Raw genomic sequence first — 24,213 nt, 5'->3', positions numbered from 1 at the left:
TAAGGGCCAAAGTGGATGTTACATTAACATTCTTTTTAATCTAGTGTAAGTGCAGGGGTGCCGATCCTGACTGGGACCCTAGCATGCAGGGTATGAAGGCTTAAACACCCCCATCCCCCCACCCCTCACTGTTGTCCTAATCCAGATTGGGGAGCTCGTGAGTGCAATATATAGAGCCAAAACATGGACTCATTCCTTGTAAGAAATCCCTATTTGGCACTATAAATTGCAGGTGTGCCCCCCCCCCAGTATGAATCAGGGCTACAATGGGGGGCTGAGGGGAGGGTGAAAGCCCACTACCCCCCATGCTAGGGTCCCAATCTGGATCAGCCCCCCTGTACTTACATTAAAGTAAAAAGGAATGTCTGCTTTGGCCGTAAATGGCTTATGCACAGACTTCTTCTCAACAGCCTTTTCAAATACTGCCTGATTTAAATAAATTGCAGCCATATTAAGTCATAATCAAGAAGAGTTAAGAAGCAAAGTTCTAATTTAAAATGTGCAAATGACACCAATGACTTGTTGCAGTGGTATCCTTTACAAATAGTTTAAGCAATAAACAGATCACAGCTCAGTACTATATTACAAGCACACTTATCTTCTACAACATTTCTACAGCCTTGTATGTCATTTCCCAGAGCCATAATGACAACGAGACACACCCATTATCATGATCACTGGGATATATTTCATGTAAGTAAGTGAAATGAAATTGGAATAAATTAAATAACAGATAGTAATTTCCTAATGGCTTCACCTCAATAGAAAGGATTTCTCCATACACAATTTTAATCACAACAACCAATGTATTTTTTTTTAAACCAGTTCAATACTGTAACAAAAAAGTCTCATCTGGAATTGATGGAAGCCTTGAAAACACCATTCAGTAAACCTCAAAGGCTCAGTTGGAAATAACAGTTTACCAACATGGTGGAGTTTAACAACATCTTAGTAAAATATTTTCAGATGTCATTGTTGTTGTTGTTGTTGTTCAGTCGTTCAGTCGTGTCCGACTCTTCGTGACCCCACGGACCATAGCACGCCAGGCCTTCCTGTCCTGCGCTCTCTCCCGGAGCGTGCTCAAGTTCATATTCATTGCATCCGTGATGCTATCTAGCCATCTCATCCTCTGCCGTCCCCTTCTCCTTTTGCCTTCAGTCTTTCCCAGCATCAGGGTCTTTTCCAGGGAGTTTTCTCTTCGCATTAGGTGGCCAAAATATTGGAGCTTCAGCTTCAGTATCTGTCCTTCCAATGAGCACTCAGGGTTGATTTCCTTTAGGATGGACTGATTTGACCTCCTTGCAGTCCAGGGGACTCGTAAGAGTCTTCTCCAGCACCACAGTTCGAAAGCATCAATTCTTCGGCGTTCAGCCTTCCTTATAGTCCAGCTCTCACAGCCATACATTACTACTGGGAAAACCATAGCTTTGATTAGACGGACCTTTGTCGGCAAGGTGATGTCTCTGCTTCTTGCTATGCTGTCTAGGTTGGCCATAGCTTTCCTCCCAAGGAGCAAGCGTCTTTTAATTTCATGGCTACAGTCACCGTCTGCAGTGATCTTGGAGCCCAGGAAAGTAAAATCTGTCACTGCTTCCATTTCTTCCCCTTCTATATGCCAGGAAGTGATAGGGCCAGATGACATGATCTTAGTTTTTTTAATGTTGAGTTTCAAACCAGCTTTTGCACTCTCCTCTTTCACCCTCAACAAGAGGCTCTTGAGATCCTCTTCGCTTTCTGCCATTAGGGTGGTATCGTCTGCATATCGGAGGTTGTTGATAATTCTCCCGGCAATCTGAATTCCGACCTCTGATTCATCTAACCCAGCATTTCTCATGATGTACTCTGCATATAAGTTAAATAAGCAGGGTGACAATATGCAGCCTTGTCGTACTCCTTTCCCAATTTTGAACCAATCGGTTGTTCCATGTCTGGTTCTTACTGTTGCTTCTTGACCCTCGTACAGGTTTCTCAGGAGACAGGTAAGGTGGTCTGGTACTCCCATCACCTTAAGAATTTGCCACAGTTTGTTGTGATCCACACAATCAAAGGCTTTAGCGTAGTCAATGAAGCAGAAATAGACATTTTTCTGGAATTCTCTTGCTTTCTCCATGTTGCAGCGAATGTTGGCAATTTGATCTCTAGTTCCTCTGCCTCTTCTAAACCCAGCTTGTACTTCCGGTAGTTCTCAGTTCACATACTGCTGAAGCCTAGCTTGTAGGATTTTGAGCATCACCTTGCTGGCATGTGAAATGAGCGCAATGGTGCGGTAGTTTGAACACTCTTTGGCGTTGCTCTTCTTTGGAATTGGAATGTAAACTGACCTTTTCCAGTCTTGTGGCCACTGTTGAGTGTTCCAGATTTGTTGGCATATTGAATGCAGCACTTTAACAGCATCATCTTTTAGGATTTTAAATAGCTCAGCTGGAATACTGTCATCTCCACTAGCTTTGTTGTTACTAATGCTTCCTAAGGCCCACTTGACTTCACTCTCTAGGATGTCCGGCTCAAGTTCAGTGACCGCACTATCATGGCTATCAGGGACATTCAGATCTTTCCTGTATAGTTCTTCTGCGTATTCTTGCCACCTCTTCTTCATCTCATCTGCTTCTGTTAGGTCCCTGCCTTCTTTGTCCTTTATCATGCCCGTCTTTGCACAGAACGTTCCCTTGAGATCTCCAATTTTCTTGAAGAGATCTCTAGTCTTTCCCATTCTGTTGTTTTCCTCGATTTCTTTGCATTGTCAGATGTCATAAATTGCAGCAAATCATTTCTATTGAGGTGAGTCCTCCCCCCACCTAATTTTTTATACCCAGAAAGCACCTGGGTAAAGCATGAAACATTTATAAATAGAAATTTGGGCTAGCGTTGCTGACAGAGCATTCTTTACTTACAGTAGCAGGGGAAATGCAATGCCCTATTAAACCCAATGCCGTAATTGAAATTGGATCAGGCACTAAAATTAAATGTCATGTAATAAAGCTGGCCACCACCACTTTATACTATTACTTCCATGGAACTTAAAGATGCAGCAACTACCTAATCACTGAGACATCTGAACGATACGGCATGACCCAATGGTGCCCTCAGAACAGGTCTTTGGGGCAGAAGTCCAGGGACCCACTCAGCAGAATGAGCAGGAAGACTTCCAAATGAAACAGGGCCAGCTTGCCACATTTCAAAGTAGGTGAAGTAATACACACAGAACCATCTAAGTAGGGTGGCCTACTTATGACTATTAAGTTGGGTGGGGGCATAAGAGGGTTAAGTCCAGGGCCTAAAATGTATCAAAGTGCACCACTGATGTGGCCAGACCACTTACAGTAGATCCAGTTCTCATGGGGAAAAATAAGTGAGAAGACTCTATAGAGAGGCAGGTGCAAAGCACTTTTGAAAATATGGACAACGTAGTATTTACTGCAGCGTGTCCGTGCACAGCTGAGAAAACAGGAGACTGTGAGGGCTCTGAGCCAGTTACCAAGCTCTGTAGAAGATTCAAGATCCATTTCCAAGAGCACCAGGCAAGTCATTCCAGTTAGTCTTAATGTCCATTATTTAATATCTGTTCTAAATGTTTGATTCAGACTTGGGTCTCATGGCCACACAGAATTCTAATAAAAATATCAAAGGCATAGCAGCAGCACTCCAGAGAAACATGCAACCGGCTAATGTAGCTCTAGTTTCTCCACAGACAATTCCAGTCTCGACAAGCAGTGTTTTGGGGGGTTGTTTTTTGTTTTTAAAGCCAATACGCAACATTCTGTAACAGTCCAGAATTACACCCAGAAACAGAACCCAGGGGAGAAATTTGCAGATGATGGGGTGGGCTATGAAGATAAGACTGACTTAGTTCTAAATGACTCACATTCAGTTCTATGGTGCTGAAAAAATGAATTGAACCCTAGGACTTAGGTGGGAAAGGGCAAAACTTCACCCTTTCATCATAGAATCATAGAACAGTAGGGTTGGAAGGGGCCTATAAGACCATCGAGTCCAACCCCCTGCTCAATGCAGGAATCCAGGTCAGAGCATCCCTGACAGATGGCTGTCCAGCCTCATCTTGAAGGCCTCCAGTGTGGGAGAGCCCACCACCTCCCTAGGGAATTGGTTCCACTGTTGTATTGCTCCAACAGTCAGGAAAATTTTCCTGATGTTCAGCCTGAATCTGGCTACCTGTAACTTGAGCCCATTATTCCATGTCCTGCATTCTGAGATAATCAAGAAGAGATCCTGGCCTTCCTCTCTGTGACAACCTTTCAAGTACTTGAAGAGCTCTATCATATCTCCCCTCATTCTTCTCTTCTCAAAGCTAAATGTGCCCAGTTCTTTCAGTCTCTCCTCATAGGGCTTTGTTTCCAGTCCCCTAATCATCTTCATTGCCCTCCTCTGAACCCTCTCCAGTTTGTCTGCATCCTTCTTAAAGTGTGGTGCCCAGAACTGGACACAGTACTCCAGATGAGGCCTAACCTGTGCTGAGTAGAGGGGAGCAAGTACTTCCCAGAATTTGGAAACTATGCTTCTATTAATGCAGCCCAAATAGCATTTGCCTTTTTTGCAGCCACATCACATTGTTGGCTCATATTCAGCTTGTGATCTACAACAACTCCAAGATCTTTCTCGCTTGTAGTGTTGTTGAGCCACATATCCCCCATCTTGTAACTGTGCATTTGGTTTCTTTTTCCTAGGTGCAGAACTTGGCATTTATCCCTACTAAATGTCATTCGGTTGTTTTCTGCGCAGCATTTCAGTCAAGATCACTTTGAATTTTGTTTCTGTCTTCCAAGGTATTAGCTATCCCACCGAATTTTGTGTCATCTGCAAATCTGATCAGCATTGCCTGAACCTCCTCCTCCAAGTCATTAATAAAAATGTTGAAGAACACTGGGCCCAGAACTGAGCCCTGTGGTACCCCGCTCGTTACTTCTCCCCAGTTTGAGAAGATCCCATTGATCAGCACTCTTTGGGTCCGATTCTGTAGCCAACTGTGGATCCACCTGATAGTTGTTCCATCTAGCCCACTTTGAGCTAGTTTGCTCATCAGGATATCATGGGGCACTTTGTCGAAAGCTTTGCTGAAGTCAAGGTATATTATGTCTACAGTATTCCCACAGTCCACAAGGGAGGTTACTTGATCAAAAAATGAGATCAGATTTGTCTGGCAGGACTTGTTCTTGACAAATCCATGTTGGCTTCGAGTAATCACTGCATTGTTTTCAAAGTGCTTACAGATGGATTGCTTTATAATCTGCTCCAGAATTTTCCCAGAGATTGATGTCAGACTGACTGGTCTGTAGTTCCCAGGTTCCTCCTTTTTACCCTTTTTGAAGATAGGGACAACATTAGCCCTCCTCCAGTCATCTGGTACTTCACCCATCCACCATGCTTTCTCAAAGAGAATAGACAGCGGTTCTGAGAGTTCTTCTGCCAGTTCCTTTATTAGTCTGGGGTGCAGTTCATCTGGCCCTGAAGATTTGAACTCATTCAAAGTAATTAGGTGTTCCTTGAACATATGCCTATCGATCTCAAGCTGCAATCCTGCCCCTTCAGCCTGTACTTCGCCTTTGCCAGGCGGGTCATAGACCCTCTTTTGGGAGAAGACTGAGCCAAAGTAGGAACTGACCACCTCTGCCTTTTCTTTGTCATCTGTTATCATTTTGCCAACCTTATTTAATAGCTGAACAACCATTTCTTTCCTCTGTCTTTTACAATGCACGTAGCCGAAGAAAGCTTTTTTGTTGCTTTTAGCATCCCTCGCTAACCTCCACTTGTTCTCAGCTTTAGCCTTCCTGATGCCATCCCTGCAATTCTGTGCTACCTGCCTGTACTCTTTTTTTGTTGCTTGGCCTTCCTTCCACTTCCTATATGTGTCCTTTTTTGTTTTCAGGTCATCACTAAGGTTTTTGTGAAGCCACATTGGCTTCTTCTGTTGTCTTCCACCTTTTCTTCTTGTTGGAATTGTTTGTAATTGTGCCTTGAGAATTTCCTTTTTTAAAAACTCCCACCCATCTTGGACTCCTTGTCTCATTAGAATCGCTTGCCATGGGACCTTACTTATCATTGTTCTGAATTTATTAAAATTGGCTTTCTTAAAATCTAGCGTATGCATTTGGCTACCCTCGGCTTTTGCTTCCTTTAGAACTAAGAACTCAGGTATAACATGGTTGCTTTTTCCCAGAGTTCCAGTAACTGCTACTTTATCCACTTACTCTAGTGACTTTCCTTAGTTACTAGAGTAAAACAGGCAGATGTAGTCCCACTCCAGTGTTGTCCCTGGGTGCACCCCTTTACTTTCTCCCATAGATGTTAATGGTTGCCATTCAAGGAGAAAAGTAAAATACTGCTTTATTGGAAACATGACTGTGCTGGCAAAATCCACACACACCTCTTACTGGTGAGTGGCTTCCATAGACATAGGCTCCATGGGTAAGGGGGAGTCAAAAGTCCCGGCAATATACAGGGTCTCTGTCCACATACTCCTCACTCAGCCTTCCCCAACCTGACTATGTCCCCCAGCTGTGTTGGACTACAGTTCACATCATCCCTAGCCAGCATGCCCAGTGGCAGTGGGTTGATGGGAGTTGTAGTCCAACACATCTGGAGGCCACCAACTTGGGGGAAAGCTCTCCTCACCTTTCTGACATCTTGGAAATAATATGTTAAAAGCCAGTTCTTCTCTTCTCTTCTCTCTCTAGCATGGCAGAAATTATAAACTGACTGAGTGGCTCTCTTTGTACAAACACATACAAAGTGCTTCTCCAATGTGCAGCTCCTTCCCTGCCTGTGCTGGGCTCAGGACTTGCTTTTCTCCCACTGGTTTTCTCCCTTGCCCCGTGGGAGAGGGGTGAGAGAGAAGGTTTGGTTGCTTTGCAGCCTGGTAGAAGTTTGCTTCCCTGTCCCTCTGCTGAGAATATTGAGTTGAATTGTACCCCTCCTTTCCAACTACAGGAGCTGGGCCCAGAAGATAAGCTGGGAAAGGGGCTGGGATTTCAGGAACTGTGGCTCTCTGCCTTCCCCATCAAAGTTAATGGACATGGCTAGTTTTTAACACGCTTTAAAACAACACAGCTTAACAAACATCATAAACCATCTGCATTAACTGAGACAACACAGCACACAGGCATTAGAACTGGGAAAAATTAGCCCTCCTTGCTAGGTTTGGATAGATCAACTGTGAAGTTACACCCAGTAACTAAATATTTCCATGTTCCCAGTTTTGAACTAGACTAAAGAAGTATATCTCAGATTGTCTTCAAGTGAAAAAAGCATCCTCGAAGATAAATCATGTGGATCTAATTAAATGGCTTTTAACACCATACAAAATGTCAAAGCAGTATTAGGGACAGCTGAAAAATTAAGATAGAGAATGTATCTAACTATTCATTTGAATAGCTAAATACATTCTCTACATTTGAGCATGAGAAACAAATTGTGTTTGCACTTTGCACATGAGAATCTTCCAGTACGTGACAGTCACAGAAGACAACAAAAAAACACCTGTGAAGCCTCTCATGTGCATCAGAGGCATCGGCTCGTGATTAATGATCATAATATTGGTTTTATTATCATGATTTCTAGTCTTAACTATGACTGGCTTTCGGTCTTGCAACAAGCCCCTGTTTATCCAGTACTAAAACCCATGCGGAGTGGGTCATGCAGCAAAGAGTTGCCTGTTCAAAACAAGATTTGTACCATGAGTATGTGGCCAGATCACTGCAGCTTTTTTCTCTTATTACTCACGGTCACATCTGTGCCTGCTGGTTCAAACCAATGAGTGAATGATGATGAAGGAAATGGTTTTCATGTGAACAGCTTGAGTACAATGAAAAGGACCTTTTTTCATTTTTAAAGAAAGGCACAAAGTCTTAGATTCCAGTCAAAGTGAGAATCAAGACTATGTGAGTAACTTGCACAGCAGTATATAAAGCATGGAAGAATTCCACTTTTTGTATTTTCATTTTTTTTAAATGGATTTGAAGTCAGGCTTCACAATGCCTAGTAGCCAAAGGGGTGGTGAATACAGGTTAAACGAGACATGAGGCTATTCATGTCTTTAGCCCTTGTGTGCATGGTCTTTTATAAGAATAATAATAGCTAGTGTTGATGGCCTGAGCCAGATTGGGACTGTGGCATGGGAGGCATGGGGCTTTAAACCTTTGGGGCCACCGTGGTCCCAATCCAAATCAGGAACTCCTCCTATTTGCAATGAGAGGAAACTTCCATTGGCACCAATGGCACTGCAAATAATATATCATTGCAAATAGCTGCTGGTGGTGATTCAGTGTTAAAGCCCATCCTCTCCCATGCCATGGTCCTCACCTAGCTTCCAGCCCCCACCATATAAATTTTTAAAGTTAGGCACATAAGGGTTAAAGACATACATAACATCACATCTAGTTTGGCCCTAATATTTCAGTGGCCAGTGGGGCTTAGAGACCTGAAAAGCTCATTGCATATTCCCTTGGTTAATTAATTATGCAAAGTACAATTAATTATATATAAGGACTTCTTATGAAGAAATACTTGCATATGGACCAATTTAGCGCCCAGCGGAAGCCATTATTTCAGGTGGTGTAAAAAGAAATGAAAAACATGAGTGTTGTTACAATGTTTTTTATGCAAGTGGCCTTGAGCTTTAGAAAGGTGAGACACAAGTGTTTTGAATAAATGATTCTTGTAAAGAAACAAGTCAGCCCACATACAAATAGCCAATAATTCCCCTCCATGGCTTCATATTTGTTACTCAAAAAGAAGTAAAGACATGTCAAGTATTTATTTTTTGCTAAGAAACACGATTGGCACTATTTTTTTCTTTCTTCAAAGAAGTTAGTAACACTTTTTCTGGCCATATGTGAAATACTACAGAAACCAACAATTTGGCTTATAGCTTGATTTCTTTTCTCCTTGAAAAAGAGGTGTCAAACCTCAGGCTCACAGGCCAAATCCAGCCTGCCTGAGATCCCAGTTGGCCCTCCGAGGTCCCCCAGATGGCCACACCGCCTTCCCTTGGCCCTACCCCTTTCCGGGAGTGCCAATTGTTTGATGGTTTCCTGGCTTTTGCATGTTTTTCCCCATTCTTAAAGGTAGAAATACCTCTCCTAAGGCTTAGTTCCTGGCATTTGGGGCATTTTGGCCCCACCCCTTTTGCCTTCAGCCCCGCCCACCACTGGAATGCTGCCCCTGAGAGGTTCTCTGAAACTGATATCAGCCCTCAGGCTGAAAGAGGTTTGATATCCCTGTTATACAGTCACCCAGATGCATTGTGTCATATATGTGTAATGTGCAGTGTAATATATCCACGGTTACTCAGAAGTAAGTCTCACTCCTATATTTGGAAATAATTCCTTTTTATTCATTTGCTGTGTATAAATTTTAAATTGCATTTTCTCAAGGGGGTATATGGCAGGATCTGCTTGACCTGGGAAGCTCTATAGCATCACTTAGTGGCCAGATACAGAAGGCAGCCTGGTCCACACTGCAGTACTTGCCTGATTAAGCCCTGGGCCTGCAGGTGCTCGCAGGTCTTCTAATGCAGACCAGCTAGGAGCCTCGGGAAGTCCCATAAAAAGCTTCCTCTTCTCTCTAAGCTTTGCCACAGCAACATGAGTTCTCATGGTGGCAGCATTGTGCTTTTGCCTGTTGTTTCCGATCTTGCTATGCCTTGCTGATTCTCGGCCCCTGCCTGTTGCTGATGTCTCCTTTTTCCTCTGGCCCTGCAGGACCTTGATCAATAATTGACCTTAGCCTGCTCTGGGCTCTGCTCTTGCCTCTGGCCCTGCCATACTTTGTTTGTACCTGACCTCTGCCTGCTCTGGACCCTGTCCTCGCCTCTGGCCCTCACCAGTGTCTGACCCTTGTCCGAGGAACCTTGATTCTCCACCCACCTCCATCACCCCTGGCCCCAGTGTTCTAGTCGAGGACAACTGCTGCTCATGTCCCAGACCTGCCTGTATATCCTCTTTGGTTGCTATCTGGTGTTTTTACCTTTGGTCTATAAACCCTAATAAAATATAAAAATGAAAATTATTTTTGCTTCAGCTCTGTATATGTGTAGTCAGAAATAAGTTCCCTTGAGTTCCACAGCACTTCCTGCCAGGTGAGTAGGTATTGGATTGCGGCCCGAGTCCAGATTCAACCTATAAATGTTTTTTTAAACTTCTGGTAGAAGATAATTCTGGTGGACTGTGAACTCTCTTGGACACATGTGATGATGTCATCTGTGCTCCTGAGCACTCATCACTAGGGATGGGTGAACAAGAGATGCTTAAGACCGCTAGGATTCTCCAAACATCGTCTCGCCACTTGTCTTGTGCCTGACTGCTGTTCACATTTGTGATCGCTGCTCGCTCTGCATGAACAGGAAAGCTGCGCAAATCGAGCAGTGAGCGACCATGAAATGTACACAGATTTCCCCCCATTTGCATGAATTTCCTAATTTGTTCAACTTTCCTCCATAGACTAAACCTGAGCCGGTTCAGTCTACAGGGAAGTTTGTGCAAAATCCAACTGGGAAAGTTGTGCAAATTGAATGCAAGCACGTGTCTGGCAATTTGCAAACCTTTTCGGAGGACACATGCTCGTGCTCATGCTCATGGGGCTTCAAAGAAGACACACTCATGTGTTTTGCGAGAGAAAATGAAATTCTCATACATCCCCCCCCCCCACCACACATGTGACTGGGATTCTCATAAGAAATGTGGGAATATATTGTGCCCAATATGAATGGATCTGAGATGAATGAGTTAGCATCCCCTTGTCATATTGTCATGGTGCAGAGATCTCCACAGAGCTGTAAGGTTTGATTTAAAATGGAAATGCTGACCCTTTCTTAAGATAATACAATTTTACTTTCATGATCTCACATACATTACCTCTGTGCTGAGTTTACTGTAGGAATAATATGTTACTTCTATAACGCTTTTATTGTAACCTGTAGGAAACTTTTCAAGAAGGGATTGATTTGGGTGGGAGGTAAAAATACGTATTTCCAGGTAATGACATGTCATCTGGCATTTTATGGAATAGTAGGAAAATACAATATCACTCATCCTTCCCTTCATTATTGATAGGAGAAAATAAATTATGCTCCAGAAATTATTAATTATAATTAGGGCTGTCATTTGACGAAAGAAATCTTAGATGATGAATAATGTTTTAGTTGATTAATGTAGCCATCAGTTAAATCTGCATAACTTTGCATATGTGAAAAATCATTCCAAAACAACCTACATACACTTTCTTTGTGTTCAGATGAATCACACAGTAGCATCATATTAAAAGACATGATTTACCAATTTCTGTCAGTGATGGTACTCACCACTGGCAGCTTGTATAAGTACTTGAAATAATTTTTAAATTATCAAAATCTGTTTATATTAAAACTAATTCACCTGGGGTGACATTTTAGTCCACCAAAATGTTTTTAATCAAGTAATTCCACTGATCTATCAACTAAGTGTGGCAGTTTTAGGCTGCAGTTCCTGAACACATTTACTGAAGAGCAAGTCCTATTGAAATCAGTGGGACTTACTTCCAAGTCAGCACACATTGGATTGCCCTGTTAATTATAATGGATTTCTTCAAGTGAGCCCTGTTTCAATTATATCATGTGTGAAGTTTCCTCAGTGGGTTTTTAAAGATATCCCAAGTTTCAATACATGCAATATTTTAAATATTTTCCCCTCAATCACCAATGCTAAAAGTTCTAAATTTCAAAGCCCTCTGTTACACAATTGCAATATTCTGCCAGGACCTATAGGATGTGAATAAGTTTATGCACTGAAACTACAATCCTGGGAGTAAGTCCCACTAAACATAATGGGGCTTACTTCTGAATGGACGTATATGTGATTGCACTATTAAATCGTTCCAAGCTACTTATTCCTCAGGACTGAGGACTAGTTCTCTTCTCACAAACAGTAGATAAGAGGATAACCCCCTGACCCCATCTGGACCGTACCACTTTAGCCTGCAAGTGAGGGTGCAGATAATGGAATGGTCCTCCATAAAAATACATTCCTACACACAGGAAATGAACAGCTCAACAAGAAGGCTATGCTAGAAACCTTCTTCCTGACATTTAAGAACCAGGCTAGACATGACAATATTCATGTCATGTGTAGCTGATAATAAGAATCAGAATCAGCATGGGAGTAAACCAGATCATAGCTGTGGCATGGAGGGACTGGAGTTTTAACCCGTTCCCCACCACCACCGTGGCTCCTGTCTGAATCCCCCTCCACCCCCCATACATGCCTGTTATTTCGAAGGGGAGGAAAGCTCCCATTGGCACCAATGCGAACTTTCCTCCCACCATGACTATTATTGGGACCTTGACATGGACACCTCCTTCCATGGCCCTGATCCAGCTTGCTGTTGTTGTTTTTAATTAGCCAAGCATGGGCTAAAGAAAGACAGGAATAAGACCATGTCTAATTTTTCCCTGGTTTCCTCTGTAGAGAGAACATTTTTGTACAGAATCGCATTGAGTTATGTTAACCCACAAATACAATATGAGGAGGATCAGGCTAGACACAGGTTTACCACCTCACTTGTGCAACACTTGGGGTGAAGACATGCATTGATGTGCTCCCCAATTTTTCCTCTCATCCCCAATCCCCAAAGCAGATTTGCTCTTTAGAAGAAAAAAAAAAAATCTTAAAAAGAAGACAATAAATGAATAGGTAAATAGAAAAAATGTTTGTGTGGTGGTTAGAGAGAACATTTTTTATATATATTGGGAGGACTAAGAATATAATAGATGAATAAATAAATTGCAAACAGCTTGCTTGAAGCATGGGATATGGGCAGGCAGCAGCAAGACGGACAGCTGAGACATCCTTTGATCCACCAGGTGGGTCTGTCAGGCTTACACACCGGCTATAGCTCTGTTTTTATATTAGTCTATGGGCAGTATCCACTGTGGGTGCTGCACCCCCCCCAATTCTGTTCTGCAAGCAGCCCCTAACTCTGATTCTGACCACTTCTGCGAGCTCCACTGACCTGCCCCCCAAATTAGCATTTCTGCTCATTTCTACTAAATCTTGTGCTAAATCTAAATCTTTGTGCTAAATCTTTGTTGCACAAGCAGTAGGTGCTGCTTGTGAAAGGGAATCATTGGGGGGCACAGCACCCCATTGGATACTGCCCTGTGTTCACCCTTTCTTTGATCAATTTTAATTTTAAGTATCTCTAAGCTGCTTTACTCTTTAAAATATCCAAAGCAGCTTATGACAAATATATAAACAACAAAATCAACATAACATCACAGACACACAAAAATAGATTAATGCTACGATCCTATACACACTTACCTGGAAGTAAGCCCCACTGAACTCAGTGAGACTTACTTCTTCTGAATAGCTATGTGTAGGATTGTGCTGCACATCCTAAAAAAGAGCAGACTTCTGTAACAGCAGCAATAAAATCAGACAGTAATAGTCTGAGATAAGAAAATGGTCTTACCCTGTCATCAGAACAATGGAAGCATTGGTGATCCATCACTTGGCTAGGAAGGGTGCCTATAAACGTAGTGCTACTTGTAAAGAGTGTCTTCTGCCAATCTAGGCACTCAGAGAAGAACCTCTGATACAGATCTTATATTTTTGGCAGCCTCAAATAAAAGTGGGCCTTTATTAATACTCTAATCCCAGGCCATGTAAGGCACAAACCTAGGCATGTTTAGACTCAAACAAGGCCTACAACTCCCAGTATGCCTCAGCCAGCATGACTGGCTGGGGCATGCTGGGAGTTGTAGGCCTTTTTTCTGTCTAAACATACATAGGCTTGCACCCTTAGAGTACAATCCTAAGGAAATGACACTCAATAGACAGAGATATGGACGTATATGAATTTCATTTCAGTTTGCAAATCACTCAAAAATGGCCCATTCAGGAGCTCAAGTTCTTTGAAAATGTTCAGTTTCCCAAACTTGTGTCTGCATTTGAAAAATGCACACTTTAAAAGGTGCCACTTTTAGAAATGTAAACTTTTGAAAATGCACTTTTAAAAATTTGCTTTTTTACAGTTTAGTCAATGGAGGAAAAGTGCCCACTTTTGAAAAATGTGCAAGTTTCTCGCTCAAAATCTGCAAGTTTCTTGCTTAAAATGTGCACTTTTCCCACTCAAAATGTGCACTTTTCCTGTTAAAATGAAGTGAAAAAACAGGTCATAAATGAGGATGGGAGTGAGCCAAACTAACCTTTGAAATGACATTCGGAGATTCTGGCGTGCTCGAGCATCTCTGGTTCTCCTGTCCCTAGACAGAGGGTTCCAGTTTCCAAAGAAAAGAGCCAGGCAGGCTGGAAGAACAGAGACTTTTACAGCCTACCATTCATTCCTCCATTTTTTTAAAAAAATTCAGCTAGAAGCACCTCTCAGCCCATCTAGCTGACTTACTAGGCAGTGTGTCATGCCCCCACTGGAACGATCCTCCTCTTCTTCTGGGGAGCTAGGATCCCTGCAGTGAGGTCATGGCATCATGCAGATGGAGAGACTCTTGGGTCGAGTGGATCCAGGCCTCTCCTCCTCTGTCTCCACTTACCAGAACATCCCTTTTTTGCCTCCTCTGACATCTTCTGAAGATGCTGCTGCCATGGTGCTTTCCATGGTGGCTGTGAGCACTGGACGGGGGTGGGGGAGGGTGGAAATGTCTGCACTTCAATTCCCAACCCTGTCGTATAGCCTCGGTGGTGGTGGGGGGGGAGAATCCACACCATCCTATGGCTCCTCAGGCGGCATCTGAGAAGCAATAGGATTGCTCTGCCTGAGCTTTTAAGACTACTGCTAAGCCAAAAATTTGCAGTTGGCTTGAAATTAGGGTCAAAAGCAACAAAGTCAAAGGTGGACCCAAAATTGTGGGGCGGCTGCTTTGGTGGTTCCAGTAGATGCCATTATCTTTTCCCCTCAGAATACCACTTGGAATGACATTATGTCACAACACATGAAGAATGATGGCTGCCTGTAGGGGGCCATACCTCAGGGAGCGGTGCTGGTGCCACTGTTTGTGGTGGCGAAACAAAATAAAAACAAAACAAAGGAGGAGTTAAAAGAGGACACTAAAAAAAGGATGAAATAGGAAGCTGCCAACTGGTAAGCAACCCTCCACACTGAAACGTTCAGAAATTTCACCATACCCTCAGAAAAAATAAGCAGTGCACTGATTTCACTGTCTGCAAATGGAATTGTGAACCTGCCAGGCGAGGGGTATAATTTTTGCTTAGCATTTGTCAAAATCAGCACCTTGAGTTGTACCCGGAAGCATTCTGGAAATCACTGGAAGTGTTTGGGGACAGAAGAGAAGCTAACAATAGCCTTATTCTGATGTTCTGTTGCTGTGTACATTAAACGTGTGAGGAGGGGGAGTGCTGTAGGCCTGCCCCCTCCTCACATGTTTCTGTCACCCTGTATTCATGGAGGGCAACTTTTTGAATGAAGAGGAGAGCCTCCTGTATCTGTGGAGGCTCCTGTGTGGAGGCTCTCCACATGATGGAGAACCTTGATTTTCCAGTGTTCCCAATTACATGGAGAACCTCCATGTATACCAGAGACTCTCCTCTTCAGAAAATTCAATGGAAATGCAAGAGGAGGGGAGCGATGCTGGAGTGCCTCCCTCCTCACACATTTAGAATGCCTGAATAGGGCTGCTGTTGCCACCATGTTCTGAACTGCTACAAGTCTGTTCCATATAAGGAATGTGTTGAAGATGGCTGGCTTGTTCAGAGCGAGCACTCTTACCTTGGGGTCCAAAGGATGAAAAGGCTCACTTTACTGAAGTGGACAATTGACTTCAAGTCCAAAAATGTATGCTGCTATTGGTTAATTTCATATATTCCTGTACCCAGATGCCAGCAAATCAAACACTGCCGATTACATTGATATGCTAAGCTAAATTCAGTCATAGTTTTGAATATTCAATCATAGTTTCCCTCAAAATATGTGCACTTTACTCCTATTGGCAGTTCTTAATTGTTTCAGCAGGCATAAAATATGAACTTGGGACAAATTTTCAGCTGTCAGATATGGTAAAACACTTAAATACCATCGGATGTTAGTGATTAAACACTGTCAAATGCTAGAGCTAAGCGAAGTGGTCTGTGCACATTTCATGAATGCTTTCTTTCTCTTGCCAAACATACCCATCTTTTTAGTGATTTTTCCGCATCATTTTGAGAAAGGTACAAAATATTCACAAAGGTATCAAGGCAAAGCAGGCACAGAAAGAACACATCACTTATTTTTCATTGACTCAGATTGTTATTCCTTACATTTTAAATGCAGTTTAGGGCAATTCCATAAAGCCATTTTAAAACATATTTCAGTTATGCTTCATATAAATATACATCCTATATTTCAAATGTACAGAGCCAGTGTGGTGTAGTGGTTGGACTGATACTCAGGAAACCCAGGTTCTCGTCCCCTCTCAGCCATGAAGTTCACTGGGTGACTTTCAGCCAGCCACTGACTCTCAACCTAACCTACCTCACAGGGTTGTTGTGAGGATGAACTAGAGAGGAGGAGGATCATATACCCCGCCTTGGACTCCTTAGAGAAAAGGCAGGATATAAATGTAATAAATAAATAATAATATATGTCTTATATTGTAAACATGAGATAGATGATTGAGAGACAGACAGACAGACAGACAGACAGACAGACAGACAGACAGAGACAGCATTGCCTACACTTTTGTACATTCACATCAGTCTGGCTGGATGATATAGAAGTTCAGAACCACCTTTCTATTGCTAAGAGCACTCTGCCATCTCGTGGATGCCTTTTTGCCTGCAATCTTTTGAATGGACTCTTATAGTGCAACCCTGTGCATGTCTACTATGAAGTCTCACTGAGTTCAATGGGACTTATTTCCAGGTAAGTGTCTATACAATTGCAGTGCCCAAGTAGCACAGACCCCTTGTGAAAAAGTAGCATTTTAAAATACTAATCCTTTGCCAGTTCTGCTATTGCTGTCCTTATTTACATATCGTTAATAATAGACTTAAAATTTTTACATGATCAGTTTCATATTAGATAACTGGGCTAGCTTTCTTTCTTTCTTTCTTTCTTTCTTTCTTTCTTTGCCAAGTTTTAGTAATGGCATTCATAAGCCAATGAGAGAGAAATATTTGGAAAGACTATTATGCCACATTTTCTTTAACATATTTTCCTTGATTTTTTAAAAATGTGTGCTTTAATCCTGTTAGCAAGTCTTAATTGTTTTGGCAGGCATAAAATATGAATGCAAGCAAGCTTCCAGCTGTCGGATATAGTGAAATACCTAAATATCATTGCATGTCAATTACTAAATACTGTCAAATTCTAGGCTAAGCAGCTACTCTTAGTCTGCAGTCCTATACACACTTAGCCCAATTAAACTCAGTGGGACTTACATCTGAGTAGATGTGCATAGGATTGCCCTATAAAGGTTTCCTGATCTGCTGCCTCTTATATCAGACTATTTACATGGTGCCAAATCTCTTCTCAAAACCCATGCTTTTCACAAGTTCTTGGGCTTCTTCTCCTTGATCTTTTTCCCAACTGTTACCAACTATAAGGACATTTGCCAGAATTTAAGTTCGTTTGGCTTTTATGGCCTAAATCCAACACAGAGTTAAGCTTATCTAAGCCCACTGAAATAAATGGGCTTAAGCATGACTACCTCTATGTTGGATTTAGACTTATATCTTTGGTTCTTATTTGCTGTTTGTTTGTTTTATTCTTGAAGTGTTTTAGTGATTTTTTAAAAAAAATATGCTTGTTGTAAAACCACCCTTGATGAAGAGTGATATATTTCCTATAGGGTATATATCAAAGTTAGATGATGAAGCCTCTTGCCTCATAGGGAAAAGGATATGAAAATGGTCAGGAAAAGGTCTTTAAGTCTATTAAAAGTATTGCAGTTTATTGAATACATTTATTGAAAAGTAAGTCCCAGTGAGTTCACTGGGACGGGCTTCCTGCTAAGTGTGATTAGGACAGAATTTCCTAAGTGTGGTTAGGACAGAATTAAAGTTTGACTTCAAAGGAACATTGCTAGTACAAACTGCTCAGGTGTGGCTATCTTTGTGGCATCCTTAAAAAAAATCAATCGCAGGAATTGTTCACTTGTGCATGTTTATCATTTGATAACTGTAATATCAAGTAGTGACAATGCAGGCAGGAATAGGCTGTCACAGATCTAACACCACTAACAATCTAGGAAGTGTTCGTATCAGCTGATGTCATCTCAAAGGCCATGCTTTTCAGGAGCAACATCGTCAGTCACAACTGTCAGTCATGTAATCAAGACAACAGTAATCAAGAAATGGGTTTCATCAACCAGCCCTAAGATGACGCCTTTTGGTAGGGAGTTAATTGAGGAAGGCTTAGGCTGTGATTTACACTGGCCCCTACTATCTGTTTATATATTATTGACAGCAATAAATGTGAAATCGTCATAAACCATTTAGTAAGTGCATTGACTTATCTACTGCAATGCATCATTGGAGTGATATTACTAGCTCTGCTTTTATTATATTACAGCAAGACTAAAATTTCTGGCAATCTATACTACTCAGATGTCCGTTCCATCCCTGTGCTGCTATTGACAGGTATAGAAGTCACAGTTAAGATACTGAGACATATACACACATAGAAGCCAAGGATCTCACCTGCTTCTTGGAAGTATATGCCACCATTGTTTTTACTGATAGCAGCTCTTAACCAAATGATTTCTTTTACAAAGGTTAATGGAAATCCCTAATTCATCTTAACTAATAAATACTCAAAGAAGTTCCTTACTTATTCCACAAGGCAACCACATTTATAACAGCATGTTAGTAGCAAGAATAGCTTCTGAGGGATAATGGGACAGGATAAAAAGGATCCATAAAGTTTTTTAGTTAGCTATCACCACCAGAGGAAAACATAACATTAAATTAAATTGACATTGAGTTATTAGTATTAACGTGTAATAAATTTCAACTCAGGTCTCCCTGGCCCAAGTCCAACACTACACTACACTGGCTATATTATATTATTAAAATGAGATATGGGACATACAGATTAATTACCAATCAATTACAACCTAAACATTATGGGCATATGAAGCATAGACAACCGGTGAGAAACCCACTGATGGGCCGGGGGGGGGGGAGCCTGAAAAATTCAGAAAAAAATGGGGTTTCCCCCTTCTTTTTTCTGAGGACCACTTTTGTTTTGTTTTTTCCACAAAAAAAAAACAACTGACAAATTGAAGAGTTTTGGATTATGGAATATTTTCTTTTAGAATTTAAGACAAAGTATGTGTATATTGTTAGTTACCCAGCCTTTACTCCCCTGTCCCCAATGATTTCTAAAAACTATGTAATAAGAACACATTCCTACTAGGACTAGAGATGTAAAATGTTTTGAAATAATGAAGCTATGGGGAAAAATATTTTTAATCCTCTCTGTAAGATTCCCTGCACAGTTAGTTCTTTCATTCCATATTAAAATTATTGATCTAAAGTATATTTTACTGATAGACATTTATGCTCAGTTTCCCAACATGTGAGTAAAGTCACCACTGTGCATTCTTGACAGTAAATGTAGGGTCCTATAGAGTCCTGTGTTTCTGATGCAGCAGTCATTTAATGTAGTTCTAATCTATTCAGACAATAATTACAAATTTACTGAGTTTACTTTTAAAAGTTTAAAATATAATGTTAATTTTATGAGCAAACTAAGTCATACATAAAATAGCTTTAGGAACAGAAAGGCTGCTTTATGTTCCTAACAGAGCAATCCTATGGCCACCAGACACTGTCTAGACGGCCATAGGATATGCTTATTTCCGGGAACTGACCTAGGAGCCCATGCTCTGAGGTCAGTTCCCAGAAAATTGACTTCTCCCCTTCTCTGTGCTGCATCAGAGGCAGCGCGGAGAAGCCCCATCCTCCATGCTCGTAAGAGGAGCATGGAAAGACTGAAAAGGGGCAGAGCTGGGGGGCGTTCTGGGGTGGGGAGAGCAGAGCTGCTCATACAACACAACCTATGTGTCATATGGCAGCTTCCTCTCCTGGTCAGCCCCCCCCCCCCCCCCGACAGCTGAAAACTGCTGTCTAGAGAAAAATAGCAAGGGAGGAGAGGCACAGAGGGAATGATCCCCCCCGTGCCTCTCCTGCCTTGCTTTGGATAGGCGGTCGCCTCCGAGGTCAGAGGTGGCCGCTTATCTAGTTAGGATTGCATCCTAAAGCAGCCTTCCCCAACCTGGTGCCCTCTGGATGTTTTGGCCTACAGTGACCAGCATTCCTTACTATTGGCCATGCTGCCTGAGGCTGATGGGAGCTGAAGTCCAAACTATCTGGAGGGCATCAGGTTGGGGAAGGCTCCCTTAAAGCAACAAAGTGACTTTAGATCTGTAAAGAGTGCTAAAAAAAAAAAGTATTGCTTATTTTTCAATTTTTCCAAAATTTCCGATCTCGCCCCCCCCAACCCAGTTTTTTTCCCCTGGCCTCAAAATTTCTGGAAATTTTACATCTCTAAACCTGCTTCTCCAGAGCAGCCCCAGTAGTTAGTCCAACTGGACTAAGCAGTTTGTAGACTGTAGCTCACGTGGCAACATTTTGGGAACATATATGTAGTTTTAAGTGTTCTGAAAAACAGAACACTTAAATCTAAAACACAAATCTCAAAATGAAATACAGTAGTGAAAGCTCTCCTGTTAATACATAGTCTCATTGTTCATCTAATCAGCACTGGCAAAATACATTAGAGTGGGAGGTAAAAATAATTATCCTTTATTTCTTTGGAATCAATAAAGAGTAGAATGATGTACTGAAAGCCAGTATGTTATGTCTTTTGTGCATGGATATGGTGCTTCCACTGAAGCAAATAGGGAATCTCCTGAAGGCAGGGGAAATCTATACTTCCATCACAGCTGCTGCACCCCTTTCTCAGATTCCTCCACTGGTTCCAATCCCTTCCCATATCCAACACAAATGCATAACCTTTAAAGCTCTCCATGGTATTACTCCCACCTGTCTTTCCCCTTATTTCCCAATATCTCTGTCCATGACCTCCCTCCAACACTACCACTGTCAGGCACTCTAAGGATGACTCTCTTGCTGCCTCTTATTCCCGAAGGTGAACATAGTGCCAGATCTCTCACTTCCTTCAAACGCGTCCTAAAATCCACCTTTTCTATAAGTCTCTTGCATAAACGGAGCATCCAGACCCAAAGGCAATAAAGTCAAACTACCTAGAACTGCATTTGCTCACATTGATTTATTATTACCCTGATCTTTCCCCACCTTCCATCACATCCCCTTTCCTCTGTTCTCCTCATTGTGTGATGGTAAGGTCCTTGGGGCAGGGACCTGTCTTTTTCTTATTTGCTAAAGCACCATGTGCACACTGATGCTGCTGTATAAATAACAAATCACTCCACTGGGCTAATAGATTCATTTATAAAACCTGATTGGATATATTGGCAAGTGCCTTCTCTCTACAACAGTTCACCAAACTCAGACATTAAAATCATCCACCATCACATCAAGTAATACCTGTGCTTGCTACAGAACATCTTACTGTTATAATTTTAAATCTTTTGTGAGTTGCTAGGTGAGAATGGTTTTTTTTCCTGAAAAGTGGGATATAAATCTATGAAGGAAGGAAGGAAGGAAATTAACTGATAATGTAATTTGTGTCCGTTTGTTATGCTGTCCTGTGATGAAACTGTTAGAGCATGTCTATTTCTCCATACTAAATCCACCACCCCTCCCATGTGTCTTCATTTATTCTGTTTCCATAAAGGTTTTCTGTGTTTATTTTTTATTTTGAGTGGTTTGTAGTTTTCCATTTCCTGATCTTTCCAAATGTATACCTAATAGTCCCTTATTATCCAAGTGGCTTATTAGTTCTTCAGCTCTTGACAGCACCTCTATTCCTTGAAAGAGATAGCAAGGCTCATTCCTTCTGAGAAATCCCCCCCCCTCCTGAAAAGAGAAGTGTAGAAGTGAGGAAAATCCACTCTGAGGATGTTCAAAAGCCTTCTTATTTTAGTCAGATTCACATGTCTGAGGAAACTGAACATTGGTTTGAGAGCTGAACCTTGCCTGAAACAAATCCTAGATGATGCACTTAAAACAGAAAGTGTGTACTCAGTATGATCCCCACAGAGAGAGAGAGAGAGAGAGAGAGAGCCACTAAAAATGTAAAACACCTTTGCATTCAAAACCAAGCAGAATCTCAGTTGCCAAAAGTTCCCTATGTCACCTGTCCAGCTATCTTCTTGAAGACTATTTCTATATCATCAACAAAGAATCCTGTGGTACCTTCAAGACTACCCATTTTAGTATGTTGTGAGATTTCAGAGGTAGAAGCCATTTAATCAGATGAATATTCATGCATGTGATGAAAAAGACTGTTGCCTACAAAGGCTGTTGCCACAATAAAATGGCTAGTCCCTAAGATCTAGTCATGGCTGTATATTTCCTCCAGTGTCACAGGCAGTATGTCTCAATCCCAGTTGCTGGGGAACACGAGCTGGAGAGGGCTCTTGCACTCATGCTCTGCTTGTGGGCTTCTTATTGGCCACTGTGGGAACTCAATGCTGGACTAAATAGGCCTTTGGTTTGATCCAGATCCTTACAGTCTTCCGTTCTTAAGATGCCAAGGCTCAGGGTTGTTTCTGCTATAACATAGCTACTCTTGATGCGATGTGCATTTTCATTGCAGAAAGCTGCATTTGGCTATCAAATCTCTAATCATCTGGATGTGTAGGATGTGCATTCAGATCAATGTGGGCACATCACAGTTCTTGTCTTCCCACTGCTCCTGGATTTTAAAATCTTGGCAATAGCCTTCTCAGAAAATGACAAAATGGCATGCATTCCTTTAAAGTCAGTATGACAAATTGCAATTCTAATTATCTTAGCTGGCAGTGATTTTTCTACTCAGGCCATCACCTCAGTAGGTGTCCCCACCCACACACACACACACACACACACACATTTTACTTTTAATTTGTAAGATGTATCTTTTCCCTAATTCAATACCAACACAAACAAGCAGAAATTAGTTCATAGCATCAAGAATTACAAGAATTACAAGAATCTCTCACAATTCCATTTCAGTGCATCAGTGCAACAATTCAGATGTCCTTTTTAACAAATTCCCTACTAGTTTTACCACCAGTATGTTAAGGGGGTAACAGCTTAGGAGATCCTATTAAGCTGATTTAAAAAAAGAGAGAGAGAGAGAGAGAGAGAGAGAGAGAGAGAAGAAGAAGAAGAAGAAGAAGAAGAAGAAGAAGAAGAAGAAGAAGAAGAAGAAGAAGAAGAAGAAAGAAAGCCATCCTATCATAACTTGGGTGATTTAAACAAAAAAAAAATAACCATGCCTCTGATTTTGGTAGCCACAACCATTCATTGTCCTGTCAAATCTATCCCTTAAGGAGATGTATACTTCAGCTGAGGAAGTTGGTGGAAAAGAAAGCAATTTCAGATATGGTTTTACTATGGTGTTATTTTTGCTACTTCACCCTTGTAATAGCTGCATTGTGCCTATTACTGATGTCTGCTGGAAAACCCTCTGAACCTTACAAAAGAGGAATATCAAGACTATGCCAAGTGAGAGAAGGAAGGCTAGTCACATGGGCACACTGTATATACTAAAAATTCATCTGACTCTATGTCAGGCAAGACAGCTCTTCTAACAAAGCAATGCTCCCCATAGCAGGGATGTTGGATGGGCGAGAGCCATTTCTGCCCCACATTTTGGACTTATGCTGTGCTTACTATCCAATTACTTTCCTCCACAAATCAAGAAAAGGTTCCCTAAACTGCTGTGATATATTGGAAGAGGGATGGGGGCAGTGTAATTCTAATATGGTGAATTGCAAGAAGGAAAATGGCTGATCAGTGTCTCTTGCAGCAATCGCTGTTCAGACCTAACAAATACAATCCACTTGCAGCTATTTTGCTGCTTTCTCAAGCAACCTCTTGCCATGAGCCCTATGACTAAACTGAGATAGGCCTCAAGGGTTGAGATAGCCTTAAGATTAGATGTCTGTTTTTAGCAGGAGGCATATGTTGCAAGTGGCCTCTTGAATGACTGAGACAGCCATCTCAAGGCAGCGGGCAAGTTTGGCATATATGGTCTGGGGCCATGTGCGACCAGCCAGCCAGCCAATAAGACATGACCCACCACAAGGGGCACTCTGATCATATCTCCCTGCTCCTCCTCGTTTGCCCACTCCAG

The 24,213-nt window shown here is 41.8% G+C and overlaps 1 protein-coding gene across 1 annotated transcript in view; it reads right to left on the bottom strand.

Moving 5' to 3' along the window:
* Positions 1-24,213, bottom strand: part of GRIA2 (glutamate ionotropic receptor AMPA type subunit 2) — a 116,549-nt gene that overhangs the window by 90,491 nt on the left and 1,845 nt on the right. The gene's annotated exons all lie outside the window — the stretch shown is intronic.

Source organism: Heloderma suspectum, chromosome 5 (genome assembly GCF_057233095.1).
Source record: "Heloderma suspectum isolate Gila_16-S chromosome 5, 16-S_ref, whole genome shotgun sequence".
Lineage (NCBI taxonomy): Eukaryota > Metazoa > Chordata > Lepidosauria > Squamata > Helodermatidae > Heloderma > Heloderma suspectum.
Note: the sequence above shows the minus strand (reverse complement) of the source record. Positions and strands in the feature narration are given on the sequence as shown.